At 38.5% G+C, this 22169-nt stretch overlaps 1 protein-coding gene across 2 annotated transcripts in view; it reads right to left on the bottom strand.

The window, feature by feature from the left end:
- Nucleotides 1-16340, bottom strand: part of PALS1 (protein associated with LIN7 1, MAGUK family member) — a 94909-nt gene extending 78569 nt beyond the window's left edge. The window contains exon 1 of one of the 2 annotated variants that reach the window (XM_043556406.1): nucleotides 16201-16340. The gene's annotated coding sequence lies outside the window, so the exon portion shown is untranslated. Of the gene's footprint in view, nucleotides 1-16078 lie in introns of both variants that reach the window. The other variant, XM_043556407.1, reaches the window with a different exon arrangement.
- Between the last annotated feature and the right edge of the window lie 5829 nt (nucleotides 16341-22169).

Raw genomic sequence — 22169 nt, 5'->3', positions numbered from 1 at the left:
AAAATTTGGAAAGCTCACATACATGAAGGTTTTGAACATCCTATTAAAGAATAATGTGTTAACCAGAAAATTAAAGAAAAAATAAAACAATACAAAGAAGCAAATGAAAATGAAAACATGCCAATCTAAAACTTTTGGGATGCAGCAAAGCCAGTCCTAAAAGGGAAGTATACTGCAATTCAGGCCTATCTTAAGAAGTAAAAAAGGTCCCCAAAACACAACCTAACCTTATACCTAAAGAAGCTAGAAAAGGAACAGCAAATAAGACCTAAAGCCAGGAGAAGAAGGGAAATAATAAAGTTTAGAGCAGAAATAAATGATATAGAAACAAACAAAAATCCAGTAGAACAAATCAACGAAACTAAGAGCGGGTTCTTTAAAAGAACTAACAAAACTGATAAACCCCTAGCCAGATTTAACAAAAAGAAAAGGCACAAATAAAATCACAAATGAAAGAGGAGAGATCAGAACCAACACCACAGAAATACACGCAATTATAAAAGAATACTATGAAAAATTATATGCCAACAAACTGGGCAATCTGAAGAAATGGAAAAATTCCTAGAAACTCACAAATTACCAAAACTGAAACAAGAAGAAATAGAAATTTTGAACAGACCCATAACCAGCAAAGAAACGTAATTAGTAATCAAAAATCTCAGAACAAACAAAAGTTCTGGGCTAGATGGCTTCCCAGGGGCATTCTACCCGACATTTAAAGAAGAATACCTATTCTTCTCAAACTGTTCCAAAAAACAGAAATAGAAGGAAAACTTCCAAACTCATTCTACAAAGCCAGCATTACCTTAATTCCAAAACCAGACAAAGACCTCACTAAAAAGGAGAATTACAGGCCAATATCCCTGATGAACATGGATGCAAAAATTCTCAACAAGCTATTAGCAAACTGAATTCAACAGTACATTAAAAGAATTATTCACCATGATCAAGTGGGATTTATTCCTGGGCTGGAGAACTGTTTCAATATTCACTCATCAATCAACGTGATACACCACATTAATAAAAGAAAGGATAAGAACCATATGATCATGTGAAAAGATGCAGAAAAAACATTTGACAAAATACAGCATCCGTTCTTGACAAAAACACTCAACAAAGTAGGGATGGATGGAACATACCTCAACATCACAAAGGCCATGTATGAAAGGCTCCCAGCTAATATCGTCCTCAATGGGGAAAAACAAAGAACCTTTCCCCTATGGTCAGGAACAAGACAAAAATGTCCACTCTCACCATTAATATTTAACATAGTACTGGAAGTCTTAACTTCAGCAATCAGACAACAAAAATAAAAGGCATCCAAATTGGCGAGGAAGAAGTCAAATTTTCACTATTTGTCAACGACATGATACTCTATGTAGAAAACCAGAAGACTCCACCAAAAATCTGCTAGAACTAATACATGAATTCAGCAAAGTCTCAGGATATAAAACCAACATGCAGAAATCTGTTGCACTGCTATCCATCAGTAACAAAGCAGCAGAAAAAGAAATCAAGTAATCGATCCCATTTGCAATTGCACCAAAAACAATAAGATACCTAGGAATAAACCTAACTAAAGAGGTAAAAGATCTATACTCTGAAAACTATAGAATACTTATGAAAGAAGTTTAAGAGAACATAAAGAAATGGAAAAGCATTCCATGCTCATGAACTGGAAGGACACTGTTAAAGTATCTATACCACCCAAAGCAATCTACATACTTAACACAATTCCTTTCAAAATAGCACCATCGTTTTTTGCAGAGCAAGACAAACAATCCTAAAATTTGTATGGAACCACAAAAGGCCCCAGATAGTCAAAGCAATCCTGAAAAAAAACAAAACTGGAGGCATCTTGATTCCAGATTTCAAGCTATATTACACAGCTGTAATCAGCAAGACAGTATGGCAATGGCACAAAAACAGATTAATGGAACATAACAGAAAACCCAGATATGGACCCACAACTATATGGTCAACTAATCTTCAACAAAGCAGGAAAGAATACCCCACGGAAAAAAGACAGTCTCTTCAACAAATGGTATAGGAAAACTGGATGGCAACATGCAGAAGAATGAAACTGGGCCACTTTCTTACCATACACAAAAATAAATTCAAAATGGATGTGAGACAGGAAACCATCAAAACCCATCAAAATCCTGGATGAGGAGAACACAGGCAGCAACCTCTTTGACCTCGGCCAGAGCAACTTCTTACTAGACATAAAGGCAAGGGAAACAAAAGCAAACATAAACTATTGGGGCTTCATCAAGATAAAAAGCTTCTGACATCCACCAAAAAACTGCTAGAACTGATCCATGAATTAGGCAAAGTTGCAGGATATAAAATCAATGCACAGATACCGGTTGCATTCCTATTCACCAACAATGAAGCAACAGAAAGAGAAATCAAGGAATCGATCCCATTTACAACTGCACCAAAACACATAAAATACCTAGAAATAAAATCAACCAAAGAGGTGAAAAATCTATACACTGAAAACTATAGAAAGCTTATGAAAGAAATTGAAGAAGACACAAAAAAATGGAAAAAGATTCCATGCTCCTGGACAGGAAGAACAAATATTGTTAAAATGTTGATACTACCCAAAGCAATCTACATATTCAATGCAATCCCTATCAAAATAACACCAGCATTCTTCACAGAGCTAGAACAAACAATCCTAAAATTTGTATGGAACCAGAAAAGACCCCGAACAGCCAAAGCAATCTTGAAAAAGAAAACCAAAGCAGGAGGCATCACAATCCCGGACTTCAAGCTATACTACAAAGCTGTAATACCAAGACACTCACAAAAACAGACACTCAGATCGATGGAACAGAATAGAGAACCCAGAAATGGACCCACAAATGTATGGCCAACTAATCTTTGACAAAGCAGGGAAGACTATCCAATGGAATAAAAGGCAGTCTCTTCAGCAAGTAGTGCTGGGAAAACTGGACAGCGACATGCAGAAGAAAAGAACCTGGACCACTTTCTTACACCATACACAAAAATAAACTCAAAATGGATGAAAGACCTAAATGTAAGACAGGAAGCCATTAAAATCCTCGAGAAAGCAGGCAAAAACCTCTCTGATCTTGGCTGTAGCAACTTCTTACTTAACACATCTCCAGAGGCAAGGGAAACAAATGCAAAAATGAACTACTGGGACCTAATCAAAATAAAAAGCTTCTGCACAGCGAAGGAAACAATCAGCAAAGCTAAAAGGCAATTGACACAATGGGAGAAGATATTTGAAAATGACATATCAGATAAAGGGTTAGTAGCCAAAATCTATAAAGAACTTACCAAACTCAACACCCAAAAAACAAATAACCCAGTGAAGAAATGGGCAAAAGACACGAATAGACACTTCTCCAAAGAAGACATCCAGATGGCCGACACATGAAAAAATGCTCAACATCACTCATCATCAGGGAAATACAAATCAAAACCACAATGAGATACCACCTCACACCTGTCAGAATGGCTAACATTAACAACTCAGGCAACAACAGATGTTGGGGAGGATGCAGAGAAAGAAGATCTCTTTTGCATTGCTGCTGGGAATGGAAGCTAGTGCAGCCACTATGGAAAACAGTGTGGAGGTTCCTCAAAAAATTAAAAATAGAACTACCCTACAACCCAGCAAGTGCACTACTAGGTATTTATCCAACGGATACAGGTGTGCTGTTTCAAAGGGACATATGCACTCTGATGTTTATAGCAGTACTATCAACAATAGCCAAGGTATGGAAAGAGCCCAAATGTCCATCAATGGATGAATAAAGAAGATGTGGTACATGTACATATATATACAATGGAGTATTACTCGGCAATCAAAAAGAATGAAATCTTGCCATTTGCAACTGCATGGATGTAACTGGAGGGTATTATGCTAAGCGAAATTAGTCAGAGAAAGACATCATAACTTCACTCATATGAGGACTTTAAGAGACAAAACAGATGAACATAAGAGAAATAAAAATAATATAAAAACAGGGAGGAGGACAAAACATAAGAGACTCTTAAATATGGAGAACAAACAGAGGGTTACTGGAGGGGTTGTGGGAGGGGGGATGGGCTAAAGGGGCATTAAGGAATCTACTCCTGAAATCACTGTTGCACTATAGGCTAATTTGGATGTAAATTAAAAAAAAAAAAAAAAGCTTCTGATAGTGAAGGAAACAATCAACAAAACTAAAAGGCAGCCTACAGAATGGGAGAAGACATTTGCAAATAACATACCTGGTCAAGGGTTAGTATGCAAAATCTATAAAGAACTTATCAAACTCAATTACTCCCCCCCAAAATAATAATCCAATGAATAGGCAAAAGACATGAACACTTTTCCAAAGAATACAGATGGCTAACAGACATATGAAAAGACGCTCAATATCATTCATCATCAGGGAAATACAAATTAAAACCATGATGAGATACCACCTCACACCTGTCAGAATGGCTAAAATTAACAACACGAGAAACAACAGGTGCTGGCAAGGATGCAGAGAAAGGGGAACAATCTTGCACTGTTGGTAGGAATGTAAACTGGTGTGGCCACTCCAGAGAACAGTATGGAGGTTCCTCAAAAAGCTAAAAATAGAACTACCCTTTAATCCAGCAATTCCACTCTTAGGTATTTACTCAAAGGATACAAAAATACAGACTCAAAGGGGTACATGCACCCCAATATTTATAACAGCATTATCAACAATAGCCAAACTATAGACAGAGCCCAAATATACATCAACTGATGAAGAGATAATGTGGAATATATACACAATGGATATTACTCAGCCATCAAAAAGAATGAAATCTTGCCATTTGCAATGACGTAGATGGAGCTAGAATGTATTATGCTAAGTGAACTAAGTCAATCAGAGAAAGACAAATACCATATGATCTCACTCATGCGAAATTTAAGAAACAACAAATCAACATATGGGAAAGGGGGAAGAAAACAGAGAGAAACAAACCACAAGAGACTTTTAATGATAGAGCACCATGGGTTGATGGAGGGAAAGTGGGTGGGAGATGGGCTAGATGGGTACTAAGGACAGCACTTGTGATGAGCATTGGGTGTTGTATGTAAGTGATGAATCACTGAATTCTATTCCTGAAACCATTATCGCACTATATGTTAACAAAATTTAAATTAATTGGCCCCTGGGTGGCTCAGTCAGTTAAGCAGCCGACTCTGGAATTCGGCTCAGGTCATGATCTCACAGTTCTTGAGTTTGAGTCCCACTTTGGGCTCTACACTGTCAGTGTAGAGCCTGCCTGGGACTCTCTCTCTCCTCTCTGCTCCTTTCCCATTCTCTCTCCCTCTCTCTCTCTCTAATAAATAAACAAAAAAAAAAGTTCTCTCTTCCTCTCCCTCTGCCCCTCCCCCACTCACACGCTTTCTCAAAAAACACAAAAAATTGGGGTGTTTGGGTAGCTCAATTGGTTAAGTGTCAGACTCTTGATTTTGGCTCAGGTCAAGATCTCTTGGTTGTGAGATCAAGCCCACAGGCTCTGTGCTGGGTGTGGAGCTGCTTAAGAGTCTCTCAGCCCCTCTCCCCAGCTCCTCTGTGCCAGTTCTCTTTAAAAAAAAAAAAAAAAAAGGAAAAAAAGACAGTACACACAGGGGGGAAAAATTTCAATGCCCTCCCCTTATCTGGTTAAAAAGCAGGCAGAGGGGCGCCTGGGTGGCTCAGTCGGTTAAGCGTCCGACTTCGGCTCAGGTCACGATCTCACGGTCCGTGAGTTCGAGCCCCGCGTCGGGCTCTGTGCTGACAGCTCAGAGCCTGGAGCCTGTTTCAGATTCTGTGTCTCCCTCTCTCTCTGCCCCTCCCCTGTTCATGCTCTGTCTCTCTCTGTCTCAAAAATAAATAAACGTTTAAAAATAAATAAATAAATAAATAAATAAATAAATAAATAAATAAAAAGCAGGCAGAAACTTCCCTTTGTAAAGGTACAAGGAAGAGGACTCAATCCTGGGAAGTTACTCTCATCAATGGAGAAGGCACCAACTTCAATCTGTATAACACACCTTACTAAAATAAACTTTATCTTCCATTAGTTTTCCCCACATACTTACCTTCCCACAATTTATATTCCTTAAAGGCCTAAACCTCTTTTCCTCTGTCTTGTCACTTTTCCACAATTTATTGCTCAGCCTCACTGTTTCTTTGGGACTTCAATTCTTTTCTATGAGGATCTCCATATGCACAGTTAGTAACAAGCCACTTTTCCTGTTAATCTGTCTTTTGTCACAGTGAACCTAAGAGGATAGAAAAAGGTTTGTCCTTCCCTACCACCCTCTGAATTGGGCACTGATACAATTCCATTCTGCAAATAAGGAGTCAGACTTTGATAAGTTAACATACCCAGAGTCACACACAGGACAAGAAGGTATCGCAGCATAACTCTGACTCTATAGCCTGAGTACTTAATCTATGCAAGGACTGTAACTACACTGTAATGCCTTTACACAGTAAAGGCCCTTAGAAAAGCAAGAAAAAGCCATTAGCAAATTTATCTGTTTATGTTTATATCTTTGTAGAAAGTTAATCAAGACTATGTGAAAGTTAGACACCGCCATTAAATACATTTATGGCCAACACAGGATATACGGAATTGCGTTTTGAATCTCAAATTCTATCAAGTTCCAGGGGGTGACTAGGTTAGAACAGTCTCTGATATTTATTAAACTCACAAGCAAGGCTAAAATTTAAACAAATAATAAAAGTGCAAACTGGTAACATGCATCTACTATGGGCCATATTAAGCAGTGAGATATCAAGATAAAGACAATAGCTCCTAATCCTTAAGGAGCTTACAATTTACAGTTTCACTGTTCTTCACTTTAATTCAAGTACATTCAAACACTAAATCAAACATGGCATTCCTCAAAAAGATTTTCATCATACCAAAAAGACACTGTTAAAATAAGTCTTAAGGCAGACTAAAATACAGGCAAAGTAGAAAAATCCAAGGTCTCTGGAGTCAAATAAACTGAATTCAAATCCTTGCTATCACTCACAATAAGACTTTGGATAAGACAGTTAATCTCTCTGAGCCTCTGTTTCTTCATTTGTAAAAGGGAGAATACTAATAAAAACCTTACAATGTAGCTGTTAATACTTAAAATATACACAAAGGATATACATACTATATAACACATTAAGAGATGGGGCAAGAGATACTGTTCTAGGTAAGAGTTACGGGAAAGCAAAAAGTACTGTGATTTAGCCAAATGAATTACTACTTTTACTATAAAGTTTAAGTGTAAAAGGATAAGGTATTATGTCTAAATGGTAAGGTATAAAAGGAACACTGTCCCTTCAAGATACCTACAAAGAATTATCAAATTTCCTTTCATAAACTCTTAAGTATCTGTTGATTACTTTTAAAGTGAATCAGTATTTTGAAAAACATCTGTAGGGGCGACTGGCTCAGTCAGTTAAGCATCAGACTCTTGATTTTGGCTCAGGTCATGATCTCAAGGTTTGTAAAATTGAGCGCATGTCAGGCTCTGCACTTACAACAGTGAGCCTGTTTGGGATTCTCTGTCTGCCCCCAATAAATAAATAAACTTAGAAAGGAAAAAAAATTTTTTTGAAAAATATCTGTAGGATATCTATATAGTGAATAGAATCACGTGATGAATCACGTGAGTTAGAGGTTTGAATTTGGGGTTCATGACCTAATTTCCATGAATCCCCTAATACTCTACGCCCAATAGTGTGTGTGTTACAGGTGAAGGGTCCAAAGAACCATCGAATTCACAAAACATTAATAATAGTTAAATTTACATGTCCAGTATTAATAAAGTGGAATTTATGCAATTTCAGTAAGGCAATTTAAGGAAACTCAATAGTTTGCTGCTAGAAGTATGTATTAATAAAATGAATCACACTGAAAAAGTTTGGCATTATCTAATAAACTGACAACATCTATACCTTATCATCCAATAATTTCATTCCTAATTATATACTTAGGAACATTATTGTCCAATAGAACTTTCTATAATAATGGAAAAATTCTACATCTACACTGTGCAAATAATAACATAGCCACTGGCCATATATGGCTACTGAGCACTTGAAATGTTGCTCCTGCAACAGAGGAACTGAATTTTTAATTTCAGTTAATTTACATTTAAATAGTCACACGTGGCTAGTGACTGCCATACTGGATACTGGAGAGCACAGCCCTAGAGAAACACATGTACTTATATACACCATGATGAATGTACAGAACACTCATAATATTCATAGCAACCAAAAACTATAAACAACTCATAGGTCCACCAATACTAAAGTAATGTGGTTAAATAAACTATGATATATTTAAATAAATTTGTAATTCTTAAACATTATAAACTCAATCCTTAAAGTCACTTGCATACTATTGAGTTAATTCCATGATCCTGCTTCCAATTTTGAACAACTAATAAGTTCTCTTAAAACAATCTAATGTCGGACCACCTGGGTGGTTCAGTCAGTTTGAGCATCCTACCTTGGCTCAGGTCATGATCTCACAGTTCCAGTTTCAAGTCCCATGTCAGGCTCTCTGCTGTCAACACAGAGCCTGCTTCAGATCCTCTTTCTCCGTCTCTCCCTGCCCCTCCCCTGCTCGTGCTCTCTCAAAAATAAACATTAAAAAAAAAAAAAACATAATTCAAAGCAATTTAGCTATAAACACAATTATTTCTAATCCTTATTCTAATAATTTCTAATATTTGGAATAACTTTAGATATACTACAAACTGTAAAAAACCTGAATCTCCTTAATTATTTAATATCTGTTGATCACAAAGCATTACACAGCAACAAAATTGGAGGAGAGGCAAATACTTATTAAGTATCTACCACCTGTCAGAATATTTTGCTCAGGGCCTTCAATACCTTATTTTAATCTTTTTAATCATCTTCTGAGGCAGCTACATGTTACAGACGAGGAAAGTGAGAGCCTGGCTGGGAATTACAGCATGGACTAATTTCCCAACTAAGCTCATCCTAATGCTCTTACCACTACATTACTACAATTATTTTCATTTCTCCTGCTGACTTTTTGCCCAAAACAAAAGTAGGCAAACTAAAACCACAGGTCAAGTCAGGCAAACCCTGTTGTTATAAAGTTTTACTGGAACATTCACTTCTTTGGCTGCCTTTACACTGCAACAGTGGAGTTGAGTACTTGCAATAGAAATGATATGGCCCCCAAAGCTTAAGTATTTACTATCTTGGCCCTTTACAGAAAGTTGTCAACCCTTGTCTTAAAGGATCAAAATTGCCAAGAACCTCAGAGGCCTCAAAACTTCAATGTTCAGGGTCTTGGGACAACTAGTAAACTAAAAAGAAAACTTTAAAATTATATGAGACAGAGGCCACAATGCTTGAATTTTATGATTAAATCATATAAGCCCAAACTTACAAAAATGTTGAAATTAAACAGCTTGATTATGAAATTACTGAAACTTTATTTTCATAATGAAGGTTTAGTTTGAACTGATGGAGGAAAAACTTCACAATTCCAAATGTTAAAATGAACATGCATCTTTTTACCATATACCCAAAATTTGCATGAAGGAACATCTTCAGTACAGCAAAAAAGAGCCTTTTTCTTACAGGTAACTTATATTTCACTTCATACTTTTTATTTAATACATCGCTAAATTCATTCTACACTAAGACAAACATTTATGTGATTTCTCAAAGGTCTGTGGTTGATTTTCTGATGTGAGGAAAGAGGCTGGGTTTTTGTTGTTTTTTAAAATTCCCATTGCTTTTGGGGTGCCTGGGTGGCTCAGCCGGTTGAGCATCTGACTTCAGCTTAGGTCATGATCTAACGGATCATGAGTTTGAGCCCGCGTCAGGCTCTGTGCTGACAGCTCAGAGACTGGAGCCTACTTCAGATTCTGTGTCTCCCTCTCTCTGTCTTTCCCCTGCTCACATGCTCTGTCTCTCAAAAATAAACAAACATTAAAAAAAAAATTAAAATTCCCATTGCTTTTATTCCAAGTAAAAATCTTCTAATTAAATAATTTCATCTTCATTCCAAATTTACTTCAGCATTCAAATAAATTTAAACAGCTTTCCTAAATTAGCATGAGAAGTATTTGATTACAATGATACAAATAATATTTTCTTCCTTCATTTAGTAATTTTAGACAAGAGTCCTGCAGTGGTAAACTACAGTGTACAAACTCCAGTATAGACCAAGAAAACTTAAGTCCTACCAACATGTAAAATGTACATAACTATTAAGGAATATCTTGACTCCTCTGCCTTTATAAACACTTTACTTGCAGGGCACCTGCGTGGCTCAATTGGTTAAGTGTCCAACTTCAGCTCAGGTCATGATCTCATGGTTCATGGGTTAGAGGTCATGATCTCATGGTTCATGGGTTAGAGCTCCAGAGCCCGGAGCCTGCTTCAGATTCTGTGTCTCCCTCTCTCTCTGCCCCTTCCCTGCTCCCACTGTCTCTGTCTTGCTCTCCCAAAAATAAACATGTTAAAAAAAAAAAAAAGAACACTTCACTCACAAAATTAAAAAAAAATTTTTTTTAATGTTTATTTATTTTTGACAGAGAGAGAGAGAGAGAGAGAGAGACAGAGCATGAGCGGGGGAGGGGCAGAGAGAGAGGGAGACACAGAATCTGAAGCAGGCTCCAGGCTCTGAGCTGTCAGCACAGAGCCCGACATGGGGCTTGAACTCACAGACTGCGAGATCATGACCTGAGTCCGACACTCAACTGACTGAGCCACCCAGGCACCCCTCTCACAAAATCTTATATTCAGTTTCCTTCTTCATTGTTAAGAATAAATGCTAATGTATACAAGTCAAAGAAAAATAACCCAAAATTACTTTTATTTGAAACAACTCCAGAGCTTTCCTAGAAATATGCAAGGCTAGTTCAACATTTGAAAATTGCTTAGTGTAAGTCACCATATTAACAGATTTCAGAAAAGATACCCACATGATTACCTCAACAGATACAGAAAAGGCATTTGACAAAATTCAACATCTACTCATGAAAAAACCCCAGGCAACCTCAGAGAAAATTTCCTTAACTTGATTTAGAGAATCTATGAAATTATCTACAGCTAACATCATATTTAAAGGTGAAAGACTGAATGATCTCCCTTTAAGACTGTAAACAAAGCAAAGATGTTTCCTTTCATCACTCCTATTCAAACATCTCATTAGAATGTGAGATGTGCAGTAAGTGCAATAAATCAAAAAAAGAAAAGGCATCAGATTAGAAAGAAACAGTTCTTTATTCACAGATGACATGACTGTCTACTTAGAAAACCCCAGGAAATCCACCAAAAAACAAACACCCCTAGAACTAATGAACGAGTCTGGTAAAAACTGAGGGTACAAAGTCAATACAAAAAAAATCTATTATATTTCTATATACTAGCAATGATCAATTAGAACCCATGCTTTTTTAAAAAATCATTTATAATAGGACCAAAAAATTGAAATACTTAAGTATAGATTTAATCAAGTACTTACAGGATTTATATGTTGAAAACTACAAAACATATATGAAAGGAAGACCTAGGTAAATGGAGAAAAATACTATGTTCTTACTGGAAAAACTCAATTTTGTTAAGATATCAATCATCCTTGTTTATCTATAAAACACAATCCCAATCAAAATCCTAGCATATTTTTTTTGTGTGGATATTAACAAGAGGATCCTAATATTTATATGGAAAGGCAAAAGAACTAAAATAACTAAAACAATTTTTAAAAATGAATAAATATGGGAGAACTCACATTACCTGATTTCAAGATTTGTTTTAAAACTATAGTAATCAAGACATTGTGATATTGGTAAAGGATAGACAAACAGATCAATGAAACACAAGAGTCTAGAAATAGGCCCATAAAAATGTAGTCAAATGTTTTTTGACCAAGAGACAAAGGCAATTCAATGGAGAAAGGATATAGTCTTTTCAACAAATGGTCATGGAACAACTGGACAAATAAATGAAACTCAACCCTAAATTCTCTTTATGTAAAAATTAACTCAAAAAGGAAAACAGATCTAAATTTAATATACATAAAACTATAAAACTTGTAAACAGAAAAACCTTTGTGACACTGGGTTAGACAGAGTGCTTATATACAATGCCAAGAGATACACATACACACACACAAATACTGATACTTTGCACTTCATCAAAATGTAAAACCTGTTTTCAAAAAGCACAGTTACGAGAATGGAAAAGGCAAGCCACAAACTGGCAGAAAAATCACTGCATATCACCTGTTTGACAAAGGACCATGAAAAACTCAAAACTCATCATTAAGAAAGTCCAATTTGGGGACAGCGCAATCAGGATAGGGCCAGAGGGGAACAGAGAATCTGAAGCCGGCTCTGCGCTGACAGGCCGACAACAGTGAGCCCGATGTGGGGCTGGAACTCACAAACTGGGAGATCACAACCTGAGCTGAAATCAGATGCTCAACCAACTGAGCCACCCATGTGCCCAAGAAAATCCAATTTTAAAATGGGCAAAAGATTTTGCTTCACCAGAAGAAGATACACAGATGATAAATAAGCATATGAAAAGATGTTCAACATATTAGTCACAAGAAAATGCAAATAAAAACCACAATGAGATAAGGCTACAAACCTATCAGAATGTAAAGGTAAAAAATCTGACCATACATAGTGATGAGGATGTAAAGTAACTGGAACATTCTTCACACATTGCTGGTAGGAACACAAAGCGGTTCAGGCTCTTTGGAAAAGTATGCTGTGTAACAAATTACCAAAGACTTAGTGGCTTAAAACAACACAAATTTATTATTTTCCAGTTCTTTTTGTTAAAAATCTGAGATAGGTCTCCCTGGGCTATAATCAAGATGCTGGCAAAGCTGTGTTCTGTTAATCCATTTCCTAGCCTTTTCCAACTTCTAAAGACCACATTCCTTTAGTTTATGATGGACTCCTCTCTCCATCCTCAAAACCAAGAACTCTTCATCTATCCCTCTGGTGCTGCTTCTGTTTTACATCTTTTTTTTTTTTTCTTACTATACTGCTTCTCTCTCCCTTTTAAAGAGCACTTTCATGATACATCGGATCTACCTAGACAATCCAGGATAACCTCCCTATTTTAAAGTCAACTGATTAGCAACCTTAATTCCACTGCAACTTTATTTTGCCTTTACCGCGTAACCTAATTTATTCACAGGTTCTAGGGATTAAGCTATCTTTGTGGGCCATTATTCTGCCTACCACACACCGGTTTTTAAGTTTAAACACACACTTACCATATGACCCAGAAAGGAAGACTTATGTTCACACAAAAACTGTTCCTAGAGATTTATAGCAGCTTTTTCATGGTTAAAAAAGTCTTTTTAATTTAAAAAACTAACTCAAATATCCTTCAACTGGCAAATAAGCTAACTGTGGTAAATCCATACAATGGAATACTACATTCAGCAGTAAAACAGAAGGAATTGCTGATAGCCTCACAACATGGATGAATACCCAACTATATTATGCTAAATGAAAGAAACAAGACTCAAAAGGCTAAATAAATACTAATTGATTCCGTTTATATGATAGTCTAGAAAAGACATACTCCAGGGGAAGACAACAGGTCATTAATTGCCAAGGGTTACAGGTGAAAGAAGGGTTGATTACAGAAGAGCAGCTTAAGGGAATTTTGGGTGCTGGATCTGTACCCGATTTTGGTAGTCACACAGCTCTATGCATTTGTCAAAACAATTGTCCAAGAAAAAGCATTAATTTCATTTCATGTAAATTAAAAATAAAGTTAAAATCTTTTTAAAACAAAGAAAACAAAACATCATTTATCAGATTGGCATAAAATTAATTATCTGACCATGCCACCTAACAATTCCAAGTGCGGACAAGGATGACTTGTATACTGTTGGCAGTAATGCAAATTGTTACAACTTTAGAGGATAATGTGATAGCAGCTAGCAAAGCTGAAAATGCGCATCAACCTATGGCCCAGCAATTCCACCTACAGGTAGGTATACCTTCTAGGGAAACCCTCATACATGTGCTTGAGGAAACATGCACAAAGATACTCACTAAACATTGTTTAAAATACTGAAAATCTGAAAACAAAATAACTGAAAAACTGAAAGCAGTGAAGTAATTGCATTCAGTGGTTATTTAAAAAAAGAAAAGAAATAGAGGAAGATTCAATCGTGCTAGCTACATATATGATTTTGAGAAGAATAGTTTACTGGTTTGTTTATCTAACAATAGTATATAGTGAAAAGAGCACTGTACTTGGAATCTGGAGACAAGTATTCAGCATTTAGTTTCAACTTTGCCACTAATAAGCAGTCAAACTATGGACTCCTTAACTCTATAAACCTCACTTTCCTTTTCCTAGAAAATGAAGACGTTAAGCTATACAACACTAAGATTATTTCCAACTCAAGAATTCTATGATTCAATAAATATATAATCAAGAATTATAAAGAATCTATGTTGAGAAACTATTTTTTCTCAGACACCCTGAACTCAGAAACTATCAGAGAAACAGAACATCTTAGTATATTGATACATAAAATGGACCGAATTTCCTGGTTTGTGATGAACTTTTTAATCAAGATCATAATTTATAAAGAGCATATAAACCGCAAAACCCACCATAGTGACTTGGGTCACCCTCAGGTAAAACTCTCCCACTTTAATATTCTAAATCAAGTTAATATTATTAATGAGGCCATCTTTACTTGTCAAGTTCAGGTCTACCAAAAGTCATTTAGATACATGATAAAAATTATTTTTTTAAAAAAGATAAAATAACGAACTGCTTTTCGTATTTTTGCCTGTTCATCTATAAAGATCTTACATTATAATTTAATAGCTTCAGCCTACTACAATAGTTTAAAGAGCCTTTTAAAGTTTATTATGCCATGTCCACAGGGAACTAGTGAAAAAAAAAAAAAAACCACACACGCACACACACAGTAGTTCATAATTCAAAAAAAGCTTACTTAACAATTTCATTACCACCAATATTTAAACATCAAAGACACCAATAACCACATGTCATTTGCTCCTACTGCAGAATTTAATAGGTTATTAACTTCTGGTATATTCCAAAGGCATAATTAGGATACTATTATTAAAGCATGAGATTACTTTTTTAAAAATCAGAAATATTAACACCTTTTACCTTGTCAAGAAAATCAGTATTTCAAAAGTCCTGTTCTATGGGCTTTCCAAATCTAAATTCTTACAATTCTAAACAAGGAGATAAAACACACACTTACATACTTCTAAAAACCTAGCTATCAGATTTTAATTTTAGCGCCACTGCCAAGAAAAACCTTCCGACCGAAACCTAAATTCCGTACACATTACTGTATGCCAATCAACTAAACAGAAGGTGAGTTGTTATTATTATTAGGAAGTTACATAATTTGCACCAAAGATTATTTAAAGCGTCTTTCATTAAATGAAGGTTACAACAATTTACAGGCTTCAAAGTTCACCTTGCAAACTTGAAGTAAATTACCAGAAACCATTAACGACATTAGGGTTTTCTTTAAAAGTGGACACAAGGAAGTAGGAACTGTTTATTTGTTTAAAGAACGCAAAGAGCAGCCGAATACCAGGAGCTGAGTCAGGCAGAGGAACGCTGACTACATTCCGTCTTCTAAAGGAAAAGTGTTCGCCCCGCCGATCTCCCCTTCCCGCTTTAGGGGGAGTCCCAGGAGTCGCGAACTCGGGGGCGGGGGCGCAGAGAAGAGGGGACTCCCTGCTGTGCCTCCGGCGTTTCGGGCCGAGCAGGCAGGAGCCCCCGCCAGGGTGGTCCCACGCCAAGGCAGAGGGAGCGGGCAGGGCCTGCCAGCGTTCCCCCCGGGGGACAAAGGTTGGGCTCACGCCCTGCGCCGCCAGCCCGCGGCTCCCGCCGCCTGGAGACGCCAGCAGAGCAGCCGCCGGTCCCGCCCGGGCAGTGCGAGCGGCGGGTGGGGGAGGGGACAAGCCCCGCCGCCCCTCCCCCGACGCGCTCCCGGGGACCTGTTGATTAAGATCTCTACACAGAGCCGCCGCTGGTCCTCTTACCTCTGCGCCACGGCGGCCGGCGATCCTCCCGCCCCGGCCGCTCCCACACACTGCACAAACGACAGCTCCCCTGCGGCACTTAAAATACCGGATAAAGAACCCAGAAACTCCCGATTCCCCACCTCACAATCCTTAGACCCCGCCTGCGCCCCACCGCCAGTCGCCGCCGTCACCGCCGCCACCGCCGCCAGCAACTCCGCCTCGAGACCGCGCGAGACCGGCCCCCGCGGCCGCCGCGAGACCGCGCACGCGCCCCCGGCACGCTGGCGCAGCGGGCGCGCCTATCCCAGTTCCCTCCTCGGCGCGCCCCGCCCGCTGCTAGGCCCGGAGGCTGGCGCGGTTCGCCCAATCCAGCGCCGGCGTGGAGGGAGGGCCCACTCGTTGGTCCGCCCCGCAGCCCCGAGCCGTGGGTCGCGCGCACTCGCGCGCCTCTAAGTGAGACGCGAGCTGCTTTTTGCTCGTCCGCGTGAGGCGACCGCTTTGAGGTTGAGCCCCCCGGCCGAGCCGTGTGGGGACGTCAGATTTCCCTGAGACTTAGTCCGACGCGGGCTGTAGTCGGGAGAGCCCTTGACCTTAGTCTCCCTGACTGCCCGACAGTCAGCTCCTGAAGAAAATCTGATTCCCGTTGAGGCAACTCCAGTGTTCTGTGAGGCACGTCACACAATCTAACATTTGTTTAAAGAACCATGACATACTTAAACACCTGGATATGTGTAGCGTCCCACAGAATTCTCTGTTACGGCAGAAAACTCCAAAAAGCTAGCAGCTAGGACCGAGTGCTGAAAAACGGAAAGGAAGAAGGGCCACAGCTGTTTCACAAAACTCGAGTGAATGTACTTAGTTACCTGGGCCACCCCGTATGCAGTGCAAGGAAATCCACAAAAAGTCTCCAGGACTCCTTAGAAACGGTTAGTCACATCCAAAAAGGAAATAAAAAAGGCGTGTATGTGACCTATTTTCTCTTAAATGCGTAAAGTAAATAATAATTCAAGAAGCTTCCTCTAAGCTCCTCAGTGAGTTCTTCCTCTGGCACAGGGTTTCCCAGTCTTAGCGCTATTGAATTTGGACCAGCTAATTTGTCATGGGGGCTGTTCGGTGCATTGTAGGGTGTTTAGCAGCATCCCTGGTCTCTCCCTATTGGGTGCCAGTAGTACCACTACCCCCACTGGTGACCAGCAAAATGTCTCTAGACGTTGCCAAAGGTCCCCTGGTGGCAAAATCGCCTGCAGTTAAGAACCACTGATCTACCTGTTCAGAGAAATGGCCCCTTAGGAAGATAGTCACTCTTTACCCATATCTTCCAATTGCCTGGCCCCAAGCAGGTTTACAAAACACCACCGCCCAAATGAACCCTCCAGCTACCTAGCCTTGCTTCACCAGCTGCTTGGACTCCTCTGTCACAGGACCCCACCCTAATAGAATGGCGATCACTATCTGTGTGAGAGAGCAGCTACTGATCTCAAAATATGGGGAAATACCTTTCTAAAGTGCTTTCCAAATATTATTTTTACTTCCTAAAGGTATTTTCGTTTTAAAAGAGGGTGGACCCAATGGCAGATTAAAAAAAAATGTATTCTCTGCTAAATATTACATTCCCAGAATCCCCAAATCATTCAAATTATATCCTTGTGTGAAGACGAAGAAGAAGAAGAAGAAGAAGAAGAAGAAGAAGAAGAAGAAGAAGAAGAAGAAAAGGTATAGAAAGTGGAGGTAAGGTGATTCTATTTGAGTTGTAGTTTTGATGATAACTAGTTCTGTGATTTGATGATAACTACTTCTGGGATACATGACAAGATTCCTGGGCCTAAATTTTCTCATCTATAATATGTTTCTTGTTTCCGGGTTTTGTTTGTTTGGTTTTAGATTTAAAATTCTGGTAGCCTCTGTATATGGAATGTAACATGGATGGCTTAGGGGGTTAGAAAATATAGTATTCATCCTTAAAAAAGAATGAAATGGGTAATCTGTGGTTTAAAACCTCAAAAGAGTCATTCATTCTTGTCATAGGGAAGTTCACCCACTGAATCACTCTGGCAAATTTGTAACTAAGTATTTTGGGTGAAGTAGTAAAAGGCAAACTGTAAAGTCAAGTGTACAGTGGAAAGTAACGGCAGCAAATACCCTTCTGCCTTCCTTATTTTGGCATCTGCCAACAGCCTCTATTATATGTTTATATAATATAATGTTATACATTTTATTTCATTAAAGTCTTGAGGAAGTATGTTAATATTTCATTTCAGACATTTGCAACATATCTGAAATCTCAGTTTTCAAGATTCTACCATTCACCATTATGTGGGAAATCCTTAACTAAAGGATATAATCAATATCCCTCTGGTTTTCTTACCTCTAGGCACTAGTGAAAGCTGTTTCCATAACTGAGTTAGCAGCCTAATCTCTATAATTGTATGAACCAGAGATCAGAAATAATGTAAACTAAAAGAATACTCACTGATTCATGTATGTTATGAAATAAGCAACTAGTGGGTGAGTTCATTATTAACTACACATATTTAAAAAGTATAAAATAGCCAAAAAAAGCAAACCAACAGGGGTGCCTGGGTGGCTCAGTTGGTTAAGCATCTGACTTCAGCTCAGGTCATGATCTCATGGTCTGTGGATTGGAGCCCCATGTCAGGTTCTGTGCTGACAGCTTGGAGCCTGGAGCCTGCTTTGGGTTCTGTATCTCCCTCTCTCTCTCTGCCCCTCCCTGCCACCTCATGCATTTGCGTGCGCACTCTCTGTCTGTTCTCTCTCAAAAATAAATAAACATTTAAAAAGTTAAAGAAAGCAAACCAACAAGCCCTGAAGTTTTTGAATTTCATTGTGTTTAGTTTTTATTTTGATGTGTTTCTCCACCTTTCATCTAGCTAAAAAAATTATGTCTCTAAGCTAAAAGCATTATGCAGTTGTTGCCATGCGGAATGAGAGGTCCCACTGTCTAAGGTTAGCGGCAGTATTATTTAATACAGGTCAGTATCATTCAACTCAAATAGCTTTACTATTCACACATTAATTCAAAAAATATATACTGATACTTGCTGTACTGTAAGGAATTAAAACGTGACAGTTCTCATCTGGGAGGAATTAACAGGCAGCTTGGGAAAGGGACAAGACAATCCCATATAGATAAAATACATTAGGAAAGTATGGCAAATGAAAATAAGGTGTTCTGTGGACTCAAAGGTAAAGTCTTATACTATGTAATGATGGGTGACAAAGAAAGGAATAGAGAATAAACTATTATGAAAATACCTTCAATAATAGAAAAACCAAGGTCTTGTACATGACTTTAAAAAAATGAGTAAAAAAGTTTATCAATTTAAATAGGTGAAGTACGCAAAGAAAAGTATGGGCTTATTATGGGAACAACAAGTATCAACCATAACTTCAGGGTAAGATATTCAGTATTTAGGATGTGAGTCATTTATCACACTTTCATTTGTACCTTACTTGGATGGTTCTGTGCCAGGCTGGGGATGAGTAGACACATAAAACATGGTCCTGGAAAAATTTTATTTTGAAGAGAGGAGGTAGACAAATTCGGAGCTTTGAAAAAAAATTTTTTAATTTATTTATTTTGAGAGAGAGAGGGGGATAGAGAAATCCCAAACAGGCTCTGCACCGTCAGCACAGAGCCCCATATGAGGCTCAAACCCACGAACCACGAGATCTTGACCTGAGCGGAAATCAAGAGTGAGACACTTAACCAACTGAGCCAACCCCTTGGAAATTTTTTAAAGGAAGGAAAGATCAAGACTTAATGCCAAGAGAAAGGAAATCAAGTTTGTTCTCCTTGAAAATAGCTATAAAAATTTCCCATATCTTTTCCTCACTAAGCTCCCAATCAAATCTATATTTTGTCTGTACAACAAATCTTTGCTGCTGCTTTAATTCATATCTATATGTGAATATCTATGACTGGGAATGGGATGTTATCTGTGCTGAACTCCAGAGTTGAACTTAAATGCCTCTTTTATCCTCTCTTGGACTGACTCTGAGCTTTAACTCCACCACTGCTTCAAAATAACCTTTGTCAAAGTCATTAATTAGAGCCACTTTGTTAAATGCAAATGTTAATGTTTGGTTCTCATCTTACTTTGACTTGCCAGCAGCATTGGATGCCACTGAGCATTTTCTCCATTTTATCCTCTGGGCTCTTGAAAAGAGCTTCTCTTCCTACCCACTGGAACCTCCTCCTCATCTCCTTTGCTGGTTCTTTATCTCCCTGAATGCTTAAAATTGGAGTGTCCCAAGATTCTAACATTCAGTGTTTACTTCCTCTCTGCCTGGCTTTCAATCCCAGCTCTACCACTTGCTGACCGTTTGATCAAAAGAAAATAATTTCTCTGAGATTCAGTTTCCTCATTTATAAATTAAGGATCATGAAAGTAGCTACCTACTACACTGGTTGTAAAGACTGAATATATATGTAAAGTGCTTATAACAGTGTTCTACACTGAATGCATTAATCATTTGTCCTTATTCTTATCATATTCTTCATCGTTCACTCCCTACATGATTTCATCTGATATCATGGCTTTAAATTCCATCTATACACTGTCAATTTTTTTTTTTAAGTTTATTTATGTTGAGAGAGAAAGAGAGGGAGGGGTGGAGAGAGATGGAGAGAGAGAGAATCCCAAGCAGGCTCCACGGTGCCTGATGCAGGGCTCAAACTCAGAAACTTTGAGATCATGACCTGAGCCAAAGTCAGACACTTAACTGACTGAGCCAACCAGGTGACCCTACACTGTCAATTTTAAATTGATCTCTAGTCTGAACTTCTGCTGCAAACTCCAGAATCATGTATTCAACTGTTGGCTCAACATTGCCATTAGACTTTGTAATGAGCATTACAAATTTAACATGTCAGAACTTTTTTAGGAATAACTTCTGTCTAAAGATGATTGTTTTTGTTCTTAAGTGGTCCTCTGTGTGGTGAAGAAGGGAGAGAGTATGGCAAATGCAAAAAGAAAAAGGAAAAGAAAACTATTTGCTCTTTACCACCTCCTCCTATGCTTCATGGTTGATTTTAACTACTATAATAATCCCTCATTTATTTATTTATTTTTTAAACGTTTATTTATTTTTGAGACAGAGAAAGACAGAGCATGAACAGGGGAGGGGCAGAGAGAGAGGGAGACACAGAATCTGAAACAGGCTCCAGGCTCTGAGCTGTCAGCACAGAGCCCGACGTGGGACTCAAACTCACGGACTGTGAGATCATGACCTGAGCCGAAGTCGGACGCTTAACCGACTGAGCCACCCAGGCGCCCCAATAATCCCTCATTTAATTAATACAGCTGAGAATTAGAAGGCAGAAAGCTCCTTCAAAAGTCAAAATTAGTTGCACTTCACTTTTATTCCTGAACTGACAGAAGTCTCTGACAAGCTTAGATATCTTTTTTCTAACATCTAAGTGATTATAAGGTCTTATTATATGTGTGATTCTTTAATGGATGTGTCAGTTCAAAGCAGACATACCCTTGCCATGAGACAGGGTCAAGGAAGTCAGTCGGAGGAACAGTTTCTGATGGAAATTACAGATCAGATAAGGGAGGTAATTCTAACTAGGAATTTGCAAAAACTCAGTGGAAACAGATATCTGGGATTTACAAACTTTTTTCCTCATCAAAAAATCCAAATCTTTAGAAGGTAAAATCCATTCAGTGGTTGTAAGGGGTGAGAGTAGGCTGGGGTGGGAGTTGGGGGGGGGCGTGGTTAATTGCAAATGGTACAAGGAAAGTGGTTCATTTAAATGAAAACATTTAGGGGCACCTGGGTGACTCAGTTGATTGAGCATCTGACTCTTGATTTCAGCTCAGGTCATGAACTCATAGAGAGAGACAGAGACGCAGAATCTGAAGCAGGATCCAGGCTCTGAGCTGTCAACACAGAGCTTTACGCGGGGCTCCAACCCACAAGCGGTCAGATCATGACGTGAGCCGAAGTCAGATGCTCAACTGACTGAGCCACCCAGGCACCCCTTCTATTTCATTCTTGATTGTGGAAATGGGAAAGAAATGCCTTTTACCTCTGGAGCAAAGATAAGAGGAGGAGTAATTCCCTGGGATTGTGAGCCGAGGGG

The sequence above is a fragment of the Prionailurus bengalensis genome, chromosome B3, assembly GCF_016509475.1.
Source record: "Prionailurus bengalensis isolate Pbe53 chromosome B3, Fcat_Pben_1.1_paternal_pri, whole genome shotgun sequence".
Classification (NCBI taxonomy): Eukaryota; Metazoa; Chordata; class Mammalia; order Carnivora; family Felidae; genus Prionailurus; species Prionailurus bengalensis.
This window is presented reverse-complemented; position numbering and strand designations above follow the sequence as displayed.